General features: G+C 43.1%; 1 protein-coding gene and 1 long non-coding RNA gene across 4 annotated transcripts in view; both read right to left on the minus strand.

The window, feature by feature from the left end:
• The window catches only part of NHS (NHS actin remodeling regulator), a 248,995-nt gene that overhangs the window by 181,055 nt on the left and 47,543 nt on the right, over nt 1-20,397 (minus strand). The gene's annotated exons all lie outside the window — the stretch shown is intronic.
• The window catches only part of LOC146444256 (uncharacterized), a 32,553-nt gene continuing 16,764 nt past the window's right edge, over nt 4,609-20,397 (minus strand). Inside the window, exons 2-4 of the long non-coding RNA XR_014849842.1 lie at nt 5,751-5,866; nt 5,394-5,471; nt 4,609-4,917 (exon numbers count right to left, since the gene is read on the minus strand). This is a non-coding gene — a long non-coding RNA (uncharacterized LOC146444256). The remainder of the gene's footprint in view (nt 4,918-5,393; nt 5,472-5,750; nt 5,867-20,397) is intronic.

Genomic DNA, 20,397 nt, shown 5'->3' on the forward strand with positions numbered 1-20,397 from the left:
TTCCATGCAACTTTCAAAGAGTTAAGCCACAAGTACATGAAAGATTACAGCAAGGAGAAAGAGACTGTGCTCCATGAATAGAAAGGATAGGACAAGAAATAATGGGAGCAATTAAGGAATAATTAAGTTCTAGCAGAAGACATCTAGGTTAGGTGTAGGAAGAAAAAAGGCAGTAAGAGCAGGAAATTACTTGAATAAATTTCCTAGGGAGACTGGGGGATCTGTCACCAGGGGGTATTAGGAAGAAGAGAGGCAATCAGCTGTCAGGAATGATGCAGACAGACATAGCCTGAAGACACTGAGGTGGTCTGAATGACTTCTTCCAGACCTACAGTGGAGAATCAGACTGGTCTAAGGGGAGGGCAGTCACAGATGAGCAAAGCAGCAGCAGGGATCCTGAGGACTTGCTCAAAATAGAACTGCAGTGACAAATGCAGTATTCAAGGTTTGGCACCGTAGAATTCCAAAAATTGCCCACACTTCAGTGTCAGTCCAGCCTTTACATGCTACACAAACGAGATGGAATTTTCCATGATTCTTCTAATGCAAACATATAATTTACAGCAAAGTTTTGGGGGAAAAAAATAAGGTGCATTAAATTGGACAGTTTCTTTATTAATCAAAAAGCATAATCCTCCCAGCAGTCTGAGTTCACCATTTTCCATCACTATGTAGAAAAAGTTAGCTATTTTTATAATGCAATCTTCATGACATAATCATACTTCTCCCCTTTCTCACCCAGCTGAAATGATCCATACAGCAAGGCACCAAAGGAAAGGCTTGAAAAATCAAACCTGTGCACTGCCAGCATAAGCAATATTTTACTTTCTTTTTTAGCGTAGGTTAAAGAAGACTTCATGGAGATTGCTCAGAAAGCTCCTTCATAATTTCTAGGTCATTGAAAGGAACAAGTTTACTATTTTGAGGAAAATATTATCAAGAGATGCCCAATCTAAGTGATTTAATGCATTTAACATTGGGGGGCTGCTCACAAAGAGCTTGGCCACGAATCTGACAGCAGGAGAAAGACTTGAATTCTGAAATCTCAGGTAGGATCCCTAGTCATTCATTCCTACACATTGCCATATGACTTCTTCACTTTTGGCTTCTCACCAATAAATATAACACCTTCAACCTGCTGAAGTTAGGCTGTATAAGAATGCACCTTTGCATAATTACATTTGATAAAGAAGCACTTCAGCTAAAATGTGGTTGCTGTATCACTACAATGATTTTTTCTTACTTTCTAAAAATGGAGACAAATTAGCAAGTCTTTATTATCCTAGAAAAATGCATCTAACTTCTTACTGGCACTCCCATATTTGCTTGGCTCAGTTTTACATTCATCAGGGGTGATATCATTTACATCTTTTTATTTGCACTAGAATGGCAATTTAGGACCATTGTGCAATCCCAGCAATATGTATCACACTTCACAGCTCTGATCTCCCCACTGTGCTGTAAGGAATCTAACACCAACATAGTGATGCAATAGTTTCTCTTTACCTAATTGACTGCTTTCAGCTCCAAGACCTTATTTTGGGATGGTTGAGGGAAGGGAAACCGTGGGAAAGAGAAGAACAAGAAGCAAGAGTAGGGACCACAATGAGATTCACTCACTCAGATGAAAATGTCTTTTGTTTTTTATTCAGATGAGTGAAGCAGCAAAGTTAATTTGCTAAAATTGGTTTTCAAAAGATACACTTCAGTCATCCCGTTTTTTTTCCAGTGAAGGGCAGATATGGAATGATCTGCTTCAGAGATGAATGTGTTGGGATCCCACTGTGGCAGACAGATGGATTATAGCAGGCACTTCCACAGCACTGGCCCATCCTTTTCCTCTCAAATCCAGAGTCATGAATGCCTGTCTTCTCTTCTGTCCCCAAACTGCTCTAGATTAAGCAGCACAGACAACTCCTGTTCTTCAACTGCCTCATTATCTTGGATTATTTTGGTTCTAAAGGTAGTATTTCCAAAGAATATAGACCCCCACCAAACAGTATTATATATATAACAAACACTCTCTCATATGTGTGCATTGCCTGTACCACCTAATTTTCTGAGGGTCACTACACATCTTGCCCAGAATAGCCTTTGTGGGTGGGTTCTTCTTTTCTTTTTACATACATAAAAAAATCTGCCTATTTCACAGATATCTGTAGCAGACATCTGTTTTTTCTTTTTATCTGTGTGATACTTGCATAATAAAATCACTGTATTTCATACTGTCCGGAGAGAGTAAAAGGACAGAGTGGGTAAAACCAGTTCTAGGCACAGTGCAAACCAAATCAGGACATTGTGAATTTGCTGGCACTTATTATTCTGCTTTTCTTGTCCCTTGTAAGCATCATAGCATTATTTCTGAAAAAAAAAAATGTTCTTCAAGTCTTTTTCTGAGTTTGTTTACCCCTGGGGCTAGTATTTTGTGCTGGAATTTTAGCTCTGCCAATAGAAGAGTCAGTTAGACAGTGTTAACCAATGCTTGGGCCCCCATGCTTTATTCTCAAATGCCTCCTTTATATTGTAGCAATTCCTATGTTATTGTTAAATAATTGGAGGTGGGGAAGATGTGAGAAGGAAGTTACATGTATTGGCTTCTGCAGATGAGAACGTAAAAGATAGTTAAAATTCTCTCAAATGGCTAATTTCTTAATTATCTTTATAGATTTTCTGTCTGTCTTGCTATTGCTACCACTGCATCTCATTAGGAGTTGTTTAGCCTCAGATGGTCTCACAATTGTTGTTTCACGATGCTTTTGAAAATTACTATAATTTGTTTGTTACTTGTGTTAAAAAAGGCTTGAATTATGAGCTTTTTCAACAAATGTTTACTGGGTATTACAGAAACCTAATGAAATTTCACTCTGTAACACTTGGTGGTTTTATTTTTTATTATTATGATGTTCTGTTTTTTAATCATCTGAAGAATAACTGAACAGTTAAACCCTAAGTAGAGCTCTTAAGAGTTAAGTTATGGTTAGCCTAGAGTTCTGGAAGTAGGACTTCATTAATTTGAGCAGTATGTTACTGCAGCTTATGCATAACAAATCATAGCCATTAGTAGCTGAAAATTATTACTTGAAGGCTAAGCAGAAACAAGATGACAGTCTTACTTGACCTGCCAAGACTGTGTCAGTTCTCTGTGTCACAAACAAGTTACACTGGATATACTCAGAAGAGAGGTCAAATTTAAAAAAAAAGCTTTTTCCCTCCTATGAGACAAAATGTGCTTTGGCAGTCTTGATTCTGGAGAGTGGAAAATAAGAAATATGAAAATGTCCTCTCCTGGCACCACTTTTCTAAAATGGAGACTCAAATGATGACCAGAGGGTCTCCACTGCCCTCTTTACAGCTGGCAGCACTTGTTAGTGCACGAGGTAACAACAGGGAACATTTTAGATGGTCTCAACCTCCTCCTTGAGCACAAGATGGAAATGAATAGTCCTACTGTGAGGTGCCTGAAGGGCTATGACCCCAGACCTGTCAGCAGGGAGAAGAGAGCTATTTGTCACATTAGAATATCACTTCTCCTTCTCAGAGTACTGCACTCCTTTTAGTTTATACATCCAAAAAGAAAAGAAAATCCTGAACATGCAAGAAGGATTTAGCAAAGGTACTGCTCGTCTCCATTTTTCATCTGTTTTGCTTGTGGATTTGACAAGAAGAATCTGTGACCAGCCTTTTTCACTGCGTGATGGACGCTGTGTGCTCTCTGCAGGCTCTACAACAGGACGCTTTCCAGAAACAGCAGCAGATCTGAGAGCAAAAAGCCCTCAGGAAGATGAGTAATGCAGAGAGAAAAGGGAGAGATTTCTGTGGCACAAGGCCCAGTGAAGATCAATCGGGTTTGGATGTTACTGAGCCTGAACGGAGAATGCCACTGTGTACGAGAAAGGCGCCTGCCCATCACTCATCACTGTCCCGCGGCAGGCAGCTCAGGCACTGGGCTGTCCAGTGTTTCTGCTGTAGAATTTGGTGTCAAACCACATCAGCCTGAAAACTGTATTTCTCCAGGCTAGCACTGACATTCATAGTTCAGAAGAAAGACTACAGGCCTGATTCATCCTCATTTTATGCCACGGCAGTTCCACAGAAGTCTATGGAGCTGCACCAGCACATACCTGGAACGGGTCTGGCTCAGCAGTCAGGAAGTGCTGGAGTCTCTCCTAGACAGCTTCTTGGGAAGAAAAGCTCCTGCAGGGAGTTCCCACTATGTGAGCAACAACGGTGCCTCTGAAAATCTGTGCACAGGATTTTTGAAAGGGAAAGATTCAGCTCTGTGGGAAGTATAAACCCAGTATGAGCACTTTACATGGATATCCCATACAGAAAAAATATGACTGGCAGGGCACTGATTTACTTTAGTTCCTAACACTGCTTCAATGCAATTGCCACTGCATTTTGGTGATGTGATAGTCTCTTCAAATGGCATGTTCTGGAAATCATTTTCAGCGCTGCTTTTCATGTTAACATTTTGAATTATTAAGCTAAGTACTTTGAAATCAACCCTGCTGTGAGCCTCTGTGAGGATTGAACAGGTGACCTCCAGAGGTCCTTTCCAACATAGTTTTCCCTGAATTTAAGATTCAGAGATTATTTACTTCTGGTGATGCTTATTTTGCCAAGACCTGTTTCAAACCAGACTCTAGTCATCTGCTCCCTTTGGTAACTCTTTTTCACTAACAGCACTAATTAGAGTGCATTACTGCAAGATCATTTCCAACTCATCTACACCAAATCTGCTTTAAACACTTACATTTACTTGTGCATGGGAGTTTGTTGTAATTTCTCCTTACTTAGACATTCCTTACACCTGAGAAGCAACATTTTCCAGACTGCCATCATCCATTTCCCCAGAGCTCCCATATGGTTTTGAATGTCTCATCATTTCTGTTATCCCATAGTAAATGAAGAGAGCTTGATGGCAGCCAGAACAAGAAACCAAATCTCATTTCGTTTTGTTTTTTAATTAAAAATAAATACACTTACACGCTAATCAGATACGTGGTGATGTCTCCCTGTGCTCCATTCTGTGCATATGCATATGTGCATACACCACAGTTATGTAGAGTCTGTGTAAGCTATTTTCCCAGGAAAAGTCTGTCTAAGCCCCAAATCGACACACCCTGTTCCTCTCTGGATACACCACTCAAACACAGACAAATTACAAATGTGAACATGCTACATCAGTCATGTTTCTCTTGGCACTTCCTAAGATTTTTTACATGGTGTGCCAAAAGTGCTTCTGTCAGTCAGGATCCAGCTCCTCACCACAACAGCAAATGCCAAAGTGATAGAGCAGGCACAGATTTATTGAGGGAGGATTGCAGGAGCAGGGGGCTAGGACAGGCTGCCTGGCCCACACCTCTCCCGTTACTCTGCTGTCCTCTCACCTCTGCCACCCATATTCTCTTCAGCACTGCAGACATCCTGGTGCTTTCCAACAGAGCTGCTTCTGCCTGGTGGCACTGCTGGAGCAAACCATCATTTGAGCTGGTAAGCCTGTCAATCATTATATGAAAGACGTTCTAGTTTTGCAGTATATAAATTAAGCTTGACACTACTGCAGCAGGACCTTTACTTTTCCTGCACATCCAGTTACAACTGACGTGAGTTAATAACTGCAGGCAGCAAGAGAAAGAGTGATTTCAGGAAAAATAGTGAGGAATAGATTTCAGGGGACATGAAGATGTTCCTTGCAGTGCAGAATTTTGAAATTAGCTGACAGTCAAATACCCCAAAACACTTACTTGTGTATCCCTTTGATCTTTGGTGCTCAGCCCTGTGGCTTGTTGGGCGTGGCATCTTTCCTTCTCCTGCTTGCTTTCTGCAGGAGTTACATTTCAAGGCATCAGAGCGCTGAAAGCTGTTAGTGGAAGGTATCATTTGTGTGGCCCTTATTCATCATGATTAGCTGTGTTTCCACATGTCCTTTAATTCACCCAACTAATCCTACTGATAGCATGACCTTTATCTTTTACCTCCTTTATCACTCTCAGCTAATGAACTAGTTCCCATAACCTAGGTCAACCATTATAAATAATCAGCCAGGACTGAACTCTATAGCTTTTGTCTGCAAAACCAAAATACCTTTGCTTTGCCAAATTCAAAGCACAGCTACAAGCTAGAAATCAGATTATAATGTATTTGTAGCAAATATTTTATGCAAATTCTGGCACTGTTTTTTTAATTAAGTATTCCATCTGATATTTGTCTGTTATTCCAGACTTTGACTAACTTGACTATAAAATAATGTTCTGCAGATATTTGCCACAAATCATCGCATTATGTTTGAATGCACTCTGATTTAAAAGCAAGCTGGAAGAAAGCAGCCATGTCACAGCTGGAGATATCACTTGTGTTTGGACTGTGCAAACAAATCTAGACCACGGGAAAAAGATACACCCTCATGTCAGGAGACTCCCCCATATTCTGCTTTGATGCACACACAGCTTAGGTGGTATCAGCAAACAAACAGGCCAGTATTAAGTATGAAAAAACAGGACTTATGTGCTTAAGCCCCGAGCATATCTCCTGTGTGGAAAGAAAGCTAAGAAGGCAGAAACCTCAGCAATCTGAAAAATTGGGCTTTATTTGGTTCACCTGCAAGAGTGGAGCCCAGACCTCTCCTTGGAGGCAGTCAAAAGCCACCACAAGAGCAGCATGAAGATGACAAGATATGCAACCAGACAACAGGCATGGCTCACTGCATCTGGGATATAGAGGCACCAGGAGCTGCCATGCACCTGAGCAATGACTTCCTGGGCTCCCCACCAGCAGGCTTTGGAAAGCAGCCACAGATTCAGGCTGCCTTCCCCCACAGGAACTAATCTGGCCTGGAGAGTGGCCCCTTAGTGGGTAGCAGACTTCGGCAGGCTCACATTGTGTATCTTCCCCAGTGGCTACATATATGCTAGACTGTCCCATATAACACCAGAAGTTTTTTTTACTGGTCTAAGCAAACAAAAAGAGCAAAACCAAAAACCAAACCAACCGAAAACTCAAAAGCATCCATACTTCTCCATACTTGCACAACAAACTCAGTTAGTCACAGTGTCACTAAACGAGATGGTGTCAATAGGACCAAAGCACACAAAGACCAGTGACCCACGTCAGCAGCAACTATTCTGCCTGGCATGGTCCCTGAAAAGGCATCCCCCCTCTCTGTGCAGCCTGGCTGCAAACAAGGTCCATTGTGTCTTCCCAGTGATCCATTCTGTTTGCTGAAAGCTGAAACAGGGCCAGTGGCATTTCTGTTGGCATCCTAGTCCACTTTTCAGCTGCATGCCTTGTTCTCTCCTTCCACCCCCAGCCAACCAGCTCGCTTAAACAGCCAACAACATTTGTTTGGATTTATCGAGCAGTTGTGGCACGAGTCCAGACCTGAGCTGGCAGGATCACTGGAGGACCAGCATCGTCCTATTCAGCTACACACAACCTACTTGTCATCCTTTTGGGAACCAGTGACTCAGACATAACTTTATTGCGGCCTGGCAGCTGGTGGGACCGGGTGAGATGTACAGAGACAATAACTCTGGCACCCATCAGGCCCCAGAGTGCAGAGCAGAAAGCCTGACTGCAACCCTCATTCAAGCCCTGGCATAATTAAAACAACATTACCATTCTTGGTGGCAGATTTTCACCTTCTGTAAACCCAGACTTTCTGCAAGTGTTTTGTTTTACCAATTTGCTATGTCGGAAAGTCAATGGATTATAAAACACAAGAGCAAGAAGGGCTCTTTCTTTCTTTTGTGTAACTGCTATTAGCAAAATGACTGCAGCCTACCTTTGGGGCTGTACATATGGTGGATGCTTGACTGCACCTGGGAGACTGCGCATGAAAGCAAGGGTTTACTCTTTTGCAAAGCTCCAGACTAGATCTTTTTTCATGTACTATTTCTAAAAGGGGCAAGTGAGAGAAATCTTATATTTATCATAGGTAGTCCTTCCCTCTTAGGCTGTGGTTTCAGAGGAGAGCTGGGCAGCCCCACAGGCTCCCTGTGCTGCCACATTCTTTCCTCCTTGCCCACTGCCTGCTCACACCTGCTGCACTGCCCTTCCAGTCCTGCCGACAGAGCTGGTTCTGCAGGCTTGCTGAGCCCAGACCGAGGGACTCACCTGGGTGGGTGAAGGGGAGAAAACAAAATGTTAAGTCACAAAATATTAAGTCACAAAAACAAAATATTAAGTCACCCTAAACTGAAAACAATTGCAGCCTGTTTGCCTCTATGCAGTGTATTATTCAGGCCACAGCCCTGCCATAAGCACCACAACATCCTTGTAATGCCCAGCAGAGAGCATTTCCTCCAGGTAGCTGTGCATATGCTCTAGCTAGAAATCCAACTCCTATCTTCTCTCTTACCAGGGATCCAACCAGTGCCAAACTACAACACCTATGTCTTCCCATAAATACAGATTTTAGCCCTGCCTCAATGCTGGCAAACAGAGGATGGTAAGGGAAGAGGAAACATTTTCAGGGCAGTCGCAGAGCAGAGACTAAACACATCTCCCTCCTTTCGCCTTCCCAGGATGCAAGACGATGTTGTTACTACATCCTCGGAGCTATTTACGTGAGTTTGCATCCCATGCGTGCCCCATTCACCTGAGGCAATGCCCACTCCTGGTCTGGGCAACTCCAGCAGCTGATCTCCCTCCTCCTCACATCACAGCTCGATGGACTATCCCCTCCCCCAGCTTCAGTTTCTGTCTGCTCTTCTAGAGGGAATAACTCTTGCGGTTGCCTCAGCAGCTGCTCTTCCCTTTCCCAAGCAGCAGCAAGAGCTAAATTGACCTAATTCCTGCTTGTTTCCCTGCCACCCACAGAATCTGAAATAGCAGCAGTGAAAACTGCCAAGGCGCTCGTCAGCTCCGCTCTGCCGCAGCGCGGGACTCGCTCACGTTCACTCCATTTTCTGCAGGTCCCGCAAGGCTTACAAACTCCTCCGACTGCAAGTTTCGAAACCTGCAAAAGCGGCGGACAATTATTGCAGACAGCTCCTTAGGCAGCCTCAAGGACAAGCGGATTTTTTGTACCCTACGGCACATCCTCGGCAGTGCTCTTTATACTGCAAACATCAGGCATATCTATTTGTAAAAATCCATGGATAAGTCTCGCAGCTGCTGTCTCACCTCCTTTTCAGCTGTAGTTTGGATTTGCAGCCAGGTTTGGACTATCAGGCTGATTTTTTTTTCTTTTAATGAAAGCTAGGGACAGGCATGATCAAAACTTCAGCCAGAACAGGAGCTAAATTTATGTATGTAATTCCATAGTGAAATAAGCTGTCACCTGCCAGGCAATGTGAGTGACCTGTTACAGCTTCATCAGAAGCAATCCCCCTCTGCTGAAGTCTACAACCTCAGATATATATATTTTTTTAAAATAATATAAAAAATTATTCTTTCCCTCTCATGGCAACACACTGCCACAACCCAAGCTGCCCAGCTGCCCCCAAATTTTACCAGGCTTCAAAGAAAGCAGGAGTGGGAGCATTTATGTTAATTAGTGTGTGGAAAGGGAACCAAAGATATGGTATGATTTGATATGGCATATGGGATCCGATAACATGTTATTAGAGGTAGAAAGCAACCCTTCACAGTGTATCTTTTCAGCTGCTTATTAAGGCTTTCAGTTCAAACTTCTAAGTGCATGGGCTGAAATTTTCCATGCCATAATTGCTACTATTCTGGTAATTAAAGCTTGCTGTAGTGCAAAAACAAAAGGGCATTTCCTAACTTCTGAGTGTGCACCTCTGCAACCTTACTCAGTGTGGTTTCTAGTAACAGCTGAGGGCGGAAGAAGGCTTAAGACTCTCAGCCTAAACATGAGCAATGTTGGCATTCAAGTTCTCCCACACTTGATGGGCATCAGGCAGGAATATAAATTTTACCAGAACACGTTTTCTGTCCTTGCATCCGCACTGGGTTTTTACTGCTCTTGAGACTCAAAGCAATCTCAAATTTACATGGAACTCTTGTGTCAGTCAGACAAGAAACATCACAAAAAATAACAATGGCCAAGCACTGTCCAAAGAATCCTCCTTCCCACAACTTTGGCAAGGGGAATGGTAACCAGTAGAAAAAGCTCATAACTTATCATAACATGAAACATCAGATTTCAATATTTAGCTGAAGTTTCTGCAGGTATCTTGATCACTTCCCTATCCCAACCCTCATCTGCACATTGACCAATGAATGTCATTCACTTAAAGCTTGCCAAAGCTTCCACTAAGAATTTCTGGCACTGCTTAGACTCCTAGGAAACCTCAGAGCCAAACAGCCTGTGTAATAACTATGAAAATTGTATTATTAACTTCTAAACAGAAGCAGCATGACACTACAAAGGAAATATGCAGGCTGTCAGTGGCACTGAGAGAAGGTGTCAGCTACAAATTAATGGCTATTAAAACATATTATTTGTTCCAAAGTGTTAAAAATGAGATTTTTAGCTCCGACGGCAGAAAAGGTGGTGGTGTCAGGTCCCACATTGGCAAGCCATCTCCCCCAGCTGTTGTTGCCAGCATTTCAAAGCTGTTCATCAAAGCTGTTGATTACTACCATTTAGATACTCCCATAGAAGCCCCAGGAGAAGAAAAAGAGGCTTCATTCCTTTCCCTTGGTTTAGCTGAGATAGCAACATTCCTCTTTTGGCTCTGCCGACAAACATACATGATTAAAGAAATGAAGGCAGAAGAGCAGAGATCACCTCAAGTTAACACAGATGGATGACTTGGACACAAATCTACCCAGCGGATCCCTCTTCACTGAGGAACTGAAAGTACAACTAGTTAACTAAGTTTTGGCTCAGCTAAGTACAATGTGGCTTCTACATCCCAAACTCAGGGTACTGCAGGTTTCCAAAGAGCAGTGTGAAAGCAAAGAGGCCCTCACAATCATTTTACCGCTCTTCCTATTTTGCCCATTTAAAATTTACTGCCTCAAAGCAGCAGTCTCATATGAAACAGCCTAGGAAAATTAATTGGGAAGGCTAAAAGCCAAGCCAGTGGCAGGCAGAAATCTCTATATTGTCTGTAACAGGCAGCATCTTAGCCACCATGCCAGCTCTATTTTGTGGAGTGGGTATGTGAAGGGAGGTGTGTGTTAATCATTGCTATTGTAGATGGAATTAATTCCATACATGTTGCCACACAAGACACTTAGGGACTAGAGGCTGGTACTGCTAAGTGGAAATATACTGAAGTATTTTCACAGCACTTATAAGGAGAGGGAGCAAGTGTGGCACACACTGGTACTGCACAGCCCATGGGTGAAGAAAGAACCATTGATTTTAATCTATTTTAAAATGTTCTTGTTGAACCTACTGCAAACATATCGATGGAGACTTGTAGGTCCAAGTTAAATAACTTGCCACAGCACGAGAGCAGGTTGGCAGAGTCAATGCTTGGCATGGCATGCAATACCTGTATTTCATGCCAGCACTTCTTGAAGAATCTTCCTACAGGTCCCTGAGCCTTGGAAGGCAGTGGCAGAAACGCTGAAGGATATGGGATGTGTAGAGCTTCAGAACAGTTAGGTTGATTTCAGAGCATCCTACCACCTGGGTCTCATCACAGTCACAGCTCAGGTGCTGCAAGACCAGGCTGCCAAGGGCACAGACCTGAGACTTCCCTCCTCCTGGCACCCATTCGACTGCTGGCTAGGTGAGGATATGGCAGAGAAAAAGGCAGGTTTCAGACCCTGCACTGCAGAGAAAGCTTTCTTGAGAAGCTGGCTGGTGCCTGTCAAAATTGCATTGTCGTTAACTCAGTGTCACAGACTCGTCCAATTTCAAGTTGGCATTGTCTGATGGAAAATTTTTGTATCGGAATATGCCCAACCAACATATCTGAATATAAAATGATGAAGGACTTTCCCTGAGTCCACTGTGTCTTGAGACAGGCTATCTGAAAATCTAGGGTATTTCACAGATTTCTCAGTGATCTTTTGAGTCTAAAATCCAATGGGGACTTCAAAACACCAGCCTTTTAAAGCCATTTTTGTCTAGAGGTCTAGCACTCACCTATGGCACACCTCCTTTACCTGGTCAAAAGCACTAAAATATCACAGAATTGGTGCATCTGTAATTACATTGACACAATCAGCTTTTGAAAAAAAAAAATTCTAAAAAAGTGCCATATGAACTCCATATGCTATCCAATGCCAAAGAGCAGCAATCCTAGCCTAGATATTTACTCATTTCTCTTTTGAGGGAATTACATCTTTCTACAAAGTTGCACAAACCTCTGACATCAATCTCAGACTCTTACTAAACGTCACTCCATACAGCATTTAGGTGCTTGGAATAACTGAGCTGATGAAAGGATGTAAAAGTCAGAAGTGTAAAACAAGGGGACCCAGGGATGTAAAGGGGAACAAATACAGGCAGCCTACACTGGTAAAGACTCCAGCAAGAAATCACACCATGCAAGTTAGAAAGAGAGCTTAAATTAGAGCAGGTACTGTTATTCTTAAGGTTTGTAATCAAAATCCTATGGTTCCAATTAGGAAAGAAAAGATGCCTGGCCAACATGCTATTACCAGCTTTTTGGCAGGAAAAGCCATTTACAACAACCAGGCTGCCTCTCCTGCACTCAAGTATTTGTTTTTACATTCAAGCCTTCCCAGACTCGATAGTTCTTGGAACAGACTCCAGCCACACTTGCGCAGGGCAAAGTCCATATCAGACGGATCATCAAGCAGAACAAAGTGTTATTACTTTCTCAAAGCTGCTATTCAGTCACACCCCTTACATTATTTCTGTGAAAATGAGGGAGTGATTTCAATTATGGAAGTATGGAAATTTCAATTATCTAAGTATGAATAGAAAGAGACTGAAAATAGGAGATGAGCTGTTGGCTTTCCTTTTAACCGTCAAGGCTGAAGTTCATAGTAAATATCCCCAGAATAACACAAAGCACTCTCCTTTCAATTATGCTTTTCCACCTGTCAATCTTTGGAGCGTGTCTGGGAGCACCCCAGTGCTGTGCAAGTTGCTGAGTGTTGGAGGCGTTTGGTTTTACTGGAGCAGAAACAAGGAAAGGAAAGGATGATCACTAAGACTAGCATTGCCTAGGAAGAACTGGGGCTGCTAACGTCAGACTCCTGCTCTGCATCAGCCACTGGAAGACCTCTCTGTCTCTCTTTCCTTCTTTTTGTGTCTGAGTCCTCAGTACTAGAGTCTCTCGGGAAAACTCCCTTTCAAGTTTCACTCTTCCACACAGTCTCAGCCCAGTGCAGAACTGCATGTGTTCAGCAGAAAATGTCCTCTACTTTTTTTTTTTTCATGTTATTTAAAGCTCCACTTCATTATATTTACTGCTATTCTGATTTTAATAAATAATAATTGCATGCTTCTTGGAGGCTCTAGGCGTCTTAACGCGTAATTAATCATAGTACCAAACCCCATGAGCCTTCAAATCATCATTAGAAAGAAAATCTTTCAGCCAAACACCTTGGTAAAAAAATGAGATCCTTTCCCTTAATTGGTCTGGGAAGCAGAGGCTCAGCTCTCTTAAATGGTTGTCTTCTTACATAGTACCCACAGATCTGGGCTCAGACCAAACCAGGGAAATAAATTCCAGAGATGCACAGGCCCCACACAGGCACATCCTGCCAGCACCCTTCTCTCTACAGCCCAGTGTGTCAGGTTGAAATGACCATGAGGAAAAGGAAGAGGGAAAGGACAAAAAGGGACTATCCCTTCTCCTCAAGTAATGTAAGCGGAAATATATGAAGTAATACTACACATGGAAGTGGGCAACTTCAAAAAGCTTCTGTTAAATGACAAGCAATCCTCTTCTCTGAAAGGTGGAAGTGTAAGAGTAAGGCTTCAGAAGTGCTTTAGCTCTTCTTCTACCCAACTCCTTAAATCTGGAAAGGTAAACTCAGTCTAATTTCCTTTACAGTAAACATCAGCCTCAATTACAGCTGGAGAGTCAGCACATATCCCCAACAACAGCAGAAGGTTACTTTTGGTCTACACAACAATAATAATCATAATCTAACCTAAATGAGCACCATGGCCACAGGGCAGAGGGTTTTCTCTTGCCTGGACAGAGCTCCAGGTTAGCTGTGTCCCTGTGTTCTGTGGTCACTCAGGACTCAGAGAGAGCTTGGAGAATTTGACCTTCCCTGCCAGCCTCAATAAGCAATGAACACGTACAGCTATCTGGGAGCAGCAGCATAAAGTCTCCAAGGGCTCAGAGCTTGTGGTCAGGCTACTGTCACTTCACCTCCTGTATGCACCATGGGCCCAGCCACAGCCATTGGCAGGTCCCCCCAACACAGATGTGGTACAAAGTTCCAGTTTTCCCAGTTTGTAACTTCCAGCTCACTTTGTTCACCTGTGATGCTTGCCAATGGCACGACCCCATTACAGGGCTAATCCCTGAGCAATCCTAGCAAGTAAGAGTAGAGAGCTTAAAAGACAGCTTATTTCCTTCTAATTATTTAAATTTCCCTTCAGTTTTAAAGTCTGTCTACACAATGAAGGATGGTCTAATATGTAACGGATTACTGGCAGGGCAGAATGAGCAAATAGCTAACTTATTTGCTTTAGATGGACTAATACAATAAAAAGCGTGAACCTACTGTATTGTGCCCATGAACTTTATCTTTCTGAATAACACACAGCGTCCAAGAAAAATTTCCTGCTCTGAGAGTCTGCAACCTGGGACTGGAGCCCAAAGACTCCCAAGAAGCTCCAGCAGATGGTAAACAGCTGCATGTCCCGAGGGAATGGCTAACCTGGCAGTGGTTTCCCATATAGTAAATCCTTATTGCTTTAACAAGGTTGCCTGGAAGTGGCTTGAACAGAAGTAAAGGGAATGCTGCTCTGATCAAGTGACTCATAGAAAGAGGGAGGGAGGTCTTAAGATACTCTCTGGAAATGATTTCAAAGCTGAGCATATTGTTCCAGGAAATGTTTACAGACTGGAAAAGAGGAAGTTTTGACTTTCATTGGCTTATTCTGTTGCAACACTGCATGCTTACCAAAAATACACAAAGCGAGGGAAAAGAAAAGCTCCCTTCTGAAGAAGAGCTGGGCAGGAGGCAAAGCACTGCAGCTCTGCCCACTTCAAAGTGCCAGCCAACAGGAGAAAATGAACTCCATCCTGGCTCCACAAGGCACACTCAAACCTCAGCCCCACAAACACATCAAAAAGGAACAAACCCCAGAGTAAAGCAGAGAGCTCAGAGCATGAGGAGTGTACTCTTACTGCAGTTTCTAGGCCCATACTGTCATATACTACTCACTTTGCAGATGCCAAAGAAGACAGTGCTCCTGGCTGGAGATGTTAGCAATGTCAGGGAGATGGAGCAGTTACAGGGAGACTGTATTTGGGTTTGTGGTGGATGAAGGTGTTTTTTTATTTTTACACATTGAGCAAGTTCACAACAACCAACAGAAAAAGCAGGACTTTATGGATGCTCCTGTGGAAGGGCTCAAGAAAATCACATTACATTTTAGGCCAGTGGCTCCCAATTTTTTTTACAGCTCAGACTCCTTTGATAAAATGTGCCTTCCTGTTTAGTCCTTCAGTTGCTGCATTATGTCCTGAGCCAGTGTAATTTTATTCCCCTAATCCACTTGGGATGTTTCCTCTCGTTCCCTACCAAGAGACTGCAAGATCCTCTTTCTGCTGCCACTGGGTTTTTGGCAGCAGCATAACCCAGAGGAAGAGCTCATGCTCCTCTCTACCCTTGCAGAGGGGCCAGGTCCCAGGGCTGTGAGAGAGCCACACTTCAGCTCCTCCTCACCCTGGCTGAGCTACTGACTCTCCAGAAAAGTGCTGTCCTTCCAGCAGAAAGAGCTGCAAGAACAGAGGCCCTTGGATGAACCATGTGAAAATAGCCCATCAGACAGTAAGGGCTAAAATAACAGTGCAGGCCCCTCAAACTTCACTGCACACCCCTGTTCTGAAGCCTCAGAACATCTCTTTTTCTCCCCACCCTATAAACCTGACTCCAAAAAGGACATGAGCACTTTCAAAGAGGCCCAAGAGCCCGTTGGAAGAACAATGGAAACAAAGGGTCATCACAGGCCATGACAGCAGTGATCAATCCAATATCCATCAAAGGTGAAGTGATGTTCATTTGGGCTGACAAAAAGCCAAGGAGCCTGATTTAGAAGGAGTGAAAGAAAGTTTGGCAAGAAGGCAAGCATTTCACTCCTGGAAGTGTGCTGGAAGATGACAGGACATGCAGAAGTCATCCTCTTCATCCTTAGCTCTTTTTGCAAACCATATATATCCATTTCCTTGAACTGCAGAAAGCCTCATGAGGGGAAAGTAAAAAACCCAACCAAACTATGAAGGTTACTTTGTTCTGAAGCCATATTTTTAAGAAACAGAAGTCCTTCAGAGGTCAATACTACGCTAACCTGTGGTCCCCTAAGTGGACTAGCTTTTGCTTGGGAAATGAAGAGTCCCTGCAGTTCAGTGACTTAGACATTTTGAAATCCTAACTTATTTGACAAGATATTAGTCAAAAAGCAGCCAGAATGTGTGAATTAATAGGACCCATATGTAACTGCCTAATAGTAACCACTTGCTTAATACTGTGTAGCTAAATGGTATAACAAAAGAATTAGCCAGTGACATCCACTTAGGAAATATGATCCAATCGATACTCTGATTTCTTTTTAAGTGCTGAACTGGTTTTGACACATATAAAAATGTGGTTTCAATCAGACCAAACTGCACCACAAGAAAGCCTTGCAAAGAAGCCCAGACCTGAGGGCTTTAAACAATGCACTGAAGTAAAGAACATTCACAATGAGATTGAGACTGGGAGCATGAGGCACAGAAATAAGTGGTCCCTCAGTCATTATTACCAGCCATGAGATCACACAGACCTTTCATCTTATATTATCAATGTCCCTTTGTGCCGGACGTACAATAAAATATGTAGTGTCAGGCAGAGCTGTAACAGGAGGAACAGTCAAATTCCCCTTGCTTTTCTCCTCCTCACTGCCCTCATTTACATTAACTTCTCAGCAAACAGTAATAGCTAATGGAGCAAGACTGTTACAGTCCTGGTTCAGTGACACTGGCTAACTGGGAACACTAAAAAGATGTTCAGAAACACAGACCAAAATGACAGCAATGGCACAGGGGAAAAAAACCCCCAACTAATAATGAAATAAGAAAATAACCCCCCCAGACTAAAATATCCCACACACCAGGGCCCACTACAGTGTAATGTTTATGAAGAAACTCCACTGATCACAGCTGATCTAATTTTCTGAATGTCTGAACAGGAGCTGAATGAAGGTTCCTCCTGGCGATGGTCTCAATCCAAGCCCTCAACACACCAAGCACTGTTATTTTCTTGGCTCCAGCAAGACACAGTGCCTGAACAATGTCCCACCTGCAGTTTTAAGATGGTGTTTCATTAAACTGAATTATCTTTGTGCAAAATGTACAGATTAGCTCCCTGGCTAGCTCATACTCATAAGTACACACAAGCACCAACGAAGCCAGACAGATTTGATCACATGCAGGGATCAATGGCAAAGCTAATTGAGCCTTCACAGACTGACTGAGAGTAACACATCTCCTGTGCATGGAAAGTCAGAGGGAAAGGCCCAGGAAGAACACCCCCTGAGCAGTATGTAGGGAGCATGTGTGTCCAACCCCATATTTGTATGCCCACCCTCTGATTGCGCTGGCAGGAGACAGAGAAAGATATGGCCATGAGCTCTGCACACATATGAAGAGCTTAAAAAGCATAAGGACTATTGCAGCCCATGGCAAACAGGGACACTTCAGTTTTAGAGCTGAATGTATCATAAGGACCTCAAGAAATAGGCTGCCACACTACCTCCAAGTATGCTTCCTCCAAAACACTTCCTTCCAAGTACAGGTTAGTACTTGTTTCACAGCTTCTGGCATTGCTGCTGTTCCCCCTGGAGCTGCCCCAATGGGTGCTGAGCCTGACACCTGCAGCCTTTGAGGGAAGCCAGCCCTGTGCTGTCCTCAGGGTGCAGCTGCAATGCATTCACTGCCTACATACATTCACATGTATGCCTCCACAAGATTTGTGCTAACTGGTCTTGCATCCTCATAGTACTCTGGCTGTAGCACCAAGGTGCTCCAGTGAAGCTGCCTGCTGTGATATTTGGCCAGCCTTTGCAGGCTGCAAAACTGGGGCAGTGGCAGACAAACAACTATCGATACCAGTATGGCTAAAGACTTGGCTGCACTACAGCACAGTCCCAGCAGGCTCTGCAGAGCAAAAGTGATGTGGTCCTTCTCCATTCAAGTTACCAGACGAAGCAGTCAGCACTCAAACATTACTCAGCCTACCAAACATTAACTTCCCTAAACCATGCCAGGATCTGAAAGAGATTTGTTAAAAAAATAATAAGCTGCTGCTTTTTAAATGCTTTGATTTCTTGGTTATTTCTTATCAAAGGTCACATGGAGTAGGTTTTAAGAGTCAACAAACTGTTTTCCTGTTTGGGAAATCTAGCTTCACAGCTGAGTGAGAATGGATAGACATGAGTGGCCTTCTTTGCTTTCTCAAACAAATATTCATTCCCACATATCTGAGTCAAACATTAACAGTAATGTCTTACTCCAGGAGCCCCTTACAACATGAAAGCTGACTGTGCAGATTTAGAGCAGTCAGCTTTTAGATAAAGACAAATAAGGGTGATGCCAGCAGTATCTCAGGGAGGTCGTCATCCCTTTGTACAAAAGAATCTCAGGTCACCTAGCTCTGTATATTTAGGAGTAAAGAACAATTTCTTTGTTGCTTTCATCTGTTTCTTTAGTTTTGTTGTTCTTTATTCATGATCTCACTGGCCATGTCAAGATGACATGCTGTCCTGAAAAGAAGGACATCCTGCCAGGTAGGATAACAAAACTTTCACCAGAGAAAGGATGATGAAAACATCAGCACACTCCAAATCAAGTCCCTCCTCTTCGGGAAGGGGGAAAAAAAAAAAAAAAAGTGGCAGTAAATTCAATCTTTCAACAAGCAATTTTTGCCCTAGCAATTAAATGTTTACTCCATGTTCATGAACTGCCCAGCACAAATCTGAGGAATCCCCACAGCTCACATGGGAGGAAAGGAGGGAGCTGAGGCACATTCCCTCCTCTGCAGGTACAATCTCATACAAGGGGGAGAGGGGAAAGAGACTGCAGCTGGAGGTGCCGCATGAGGCTGAGCACACTGAACCATGTCAACTTCTCAGAGCAAAACCAACATATTAATAGCTACAGAGAAAAAAAATACCTGTCAAATGTTTGCCAAAGCTCTTGTAAGAAGGACCTGTTCCAAAAAATGTTATTCCACAGCTAGTTCATCCTAGGAGCAGACTGATAACCTGGTGAACTGCAAGGACAGTCCCTCTGTTTCTGAGAATGGAGTAACTAAAGCTTCTGAAAAGGCCCACTGGTGAACAGACACTGATGTTAACCCTGCAACAGAACCACAGCAATGAAAATAAGAGAGCCACTACGCACCAAGGAGTACAAAGGGGTGAAGAGCTGATGGACTCACTCATATTTATTTTGGGGTGAGCTAGAAGCAAACGCAAATTTCAAACACTGCCCCTCAGCTGTATCTCATCAATTTTAACCTGACTCATTACAAAAATCCAAATATAGTGTACAGAGTTTAAGACTTGCATTTGAAATTCTCTGGTCACTGTGTTAAGACCCTAAGTGCTAGCAGAACTCAGGCATGTTTTTATTTATGAATTTACAAGTTTTGGTCATAGACTAAGGCCTGAAAGAGAGTTGGGTTTTTTTATACATGGGCCACAAACAATATAGGGGGGCATCTTCCCCTCTGCTCAAGAGAGTGCAATATATCACCATCAAATCCTGCAACAGTTTCCTTGAGAAAAGGAAAGCTATACACGCTTGGTACACATTTAAATGCTTGTTGATATGACTCAGTCCTTGAACAGCAGTCTTCCTGTGGAGACACCTGCTTATGAGAGAGTCCCTCTCCCATTGTCTTCAGCCACCTGTCACTCTACGGCAGCTACCAGACACTCTTCTTCCTCACCCCTACTCCATCCTGAAAGGCAATGATCTCCCTCCATTGCTTCAGGCAAAAATCAGATGGGTTAGTTTAAATAACTTGGTGGTTCAAGCTAAGCCAGTCCCTCCGGGTTTTAGTTCTTCCAAGACTTGTTCTACCCAAAGTTTCCATAATAGTTTGAATGCTTCAGCTGGGGGTGTGATGTTTTACCTGTAAAATTAAAGTGGTAGCGACAGATGTAGTTACACCAACATTAAGTATTTCACAACACAGTAGTTTATTTCTCCTTTGTGCAAAGAGTACCTGCAGCAGTGGAAACACCTTTGTGCTGCCACTAGAACATACACAAACATCCCATGTGAACTTCATGAGGCTCAACGAGGCCAAGTGCCACCTGAGTCA

The sequence above is a fragment of the Lichenostomus cassidix genome, chromosome 1, assembly GCF_008360975.1.
Source record: "Lichenostomus cassidix isolate B80296 chromosome 1, HeHo_3.0, whole genome shotgun sequence".
NCBI lineage: Eukaryota > Metazoa > Chordata > Aves > Passeriformes > Meliphagidae > Lichenostomus > Lichenostomus cassidix.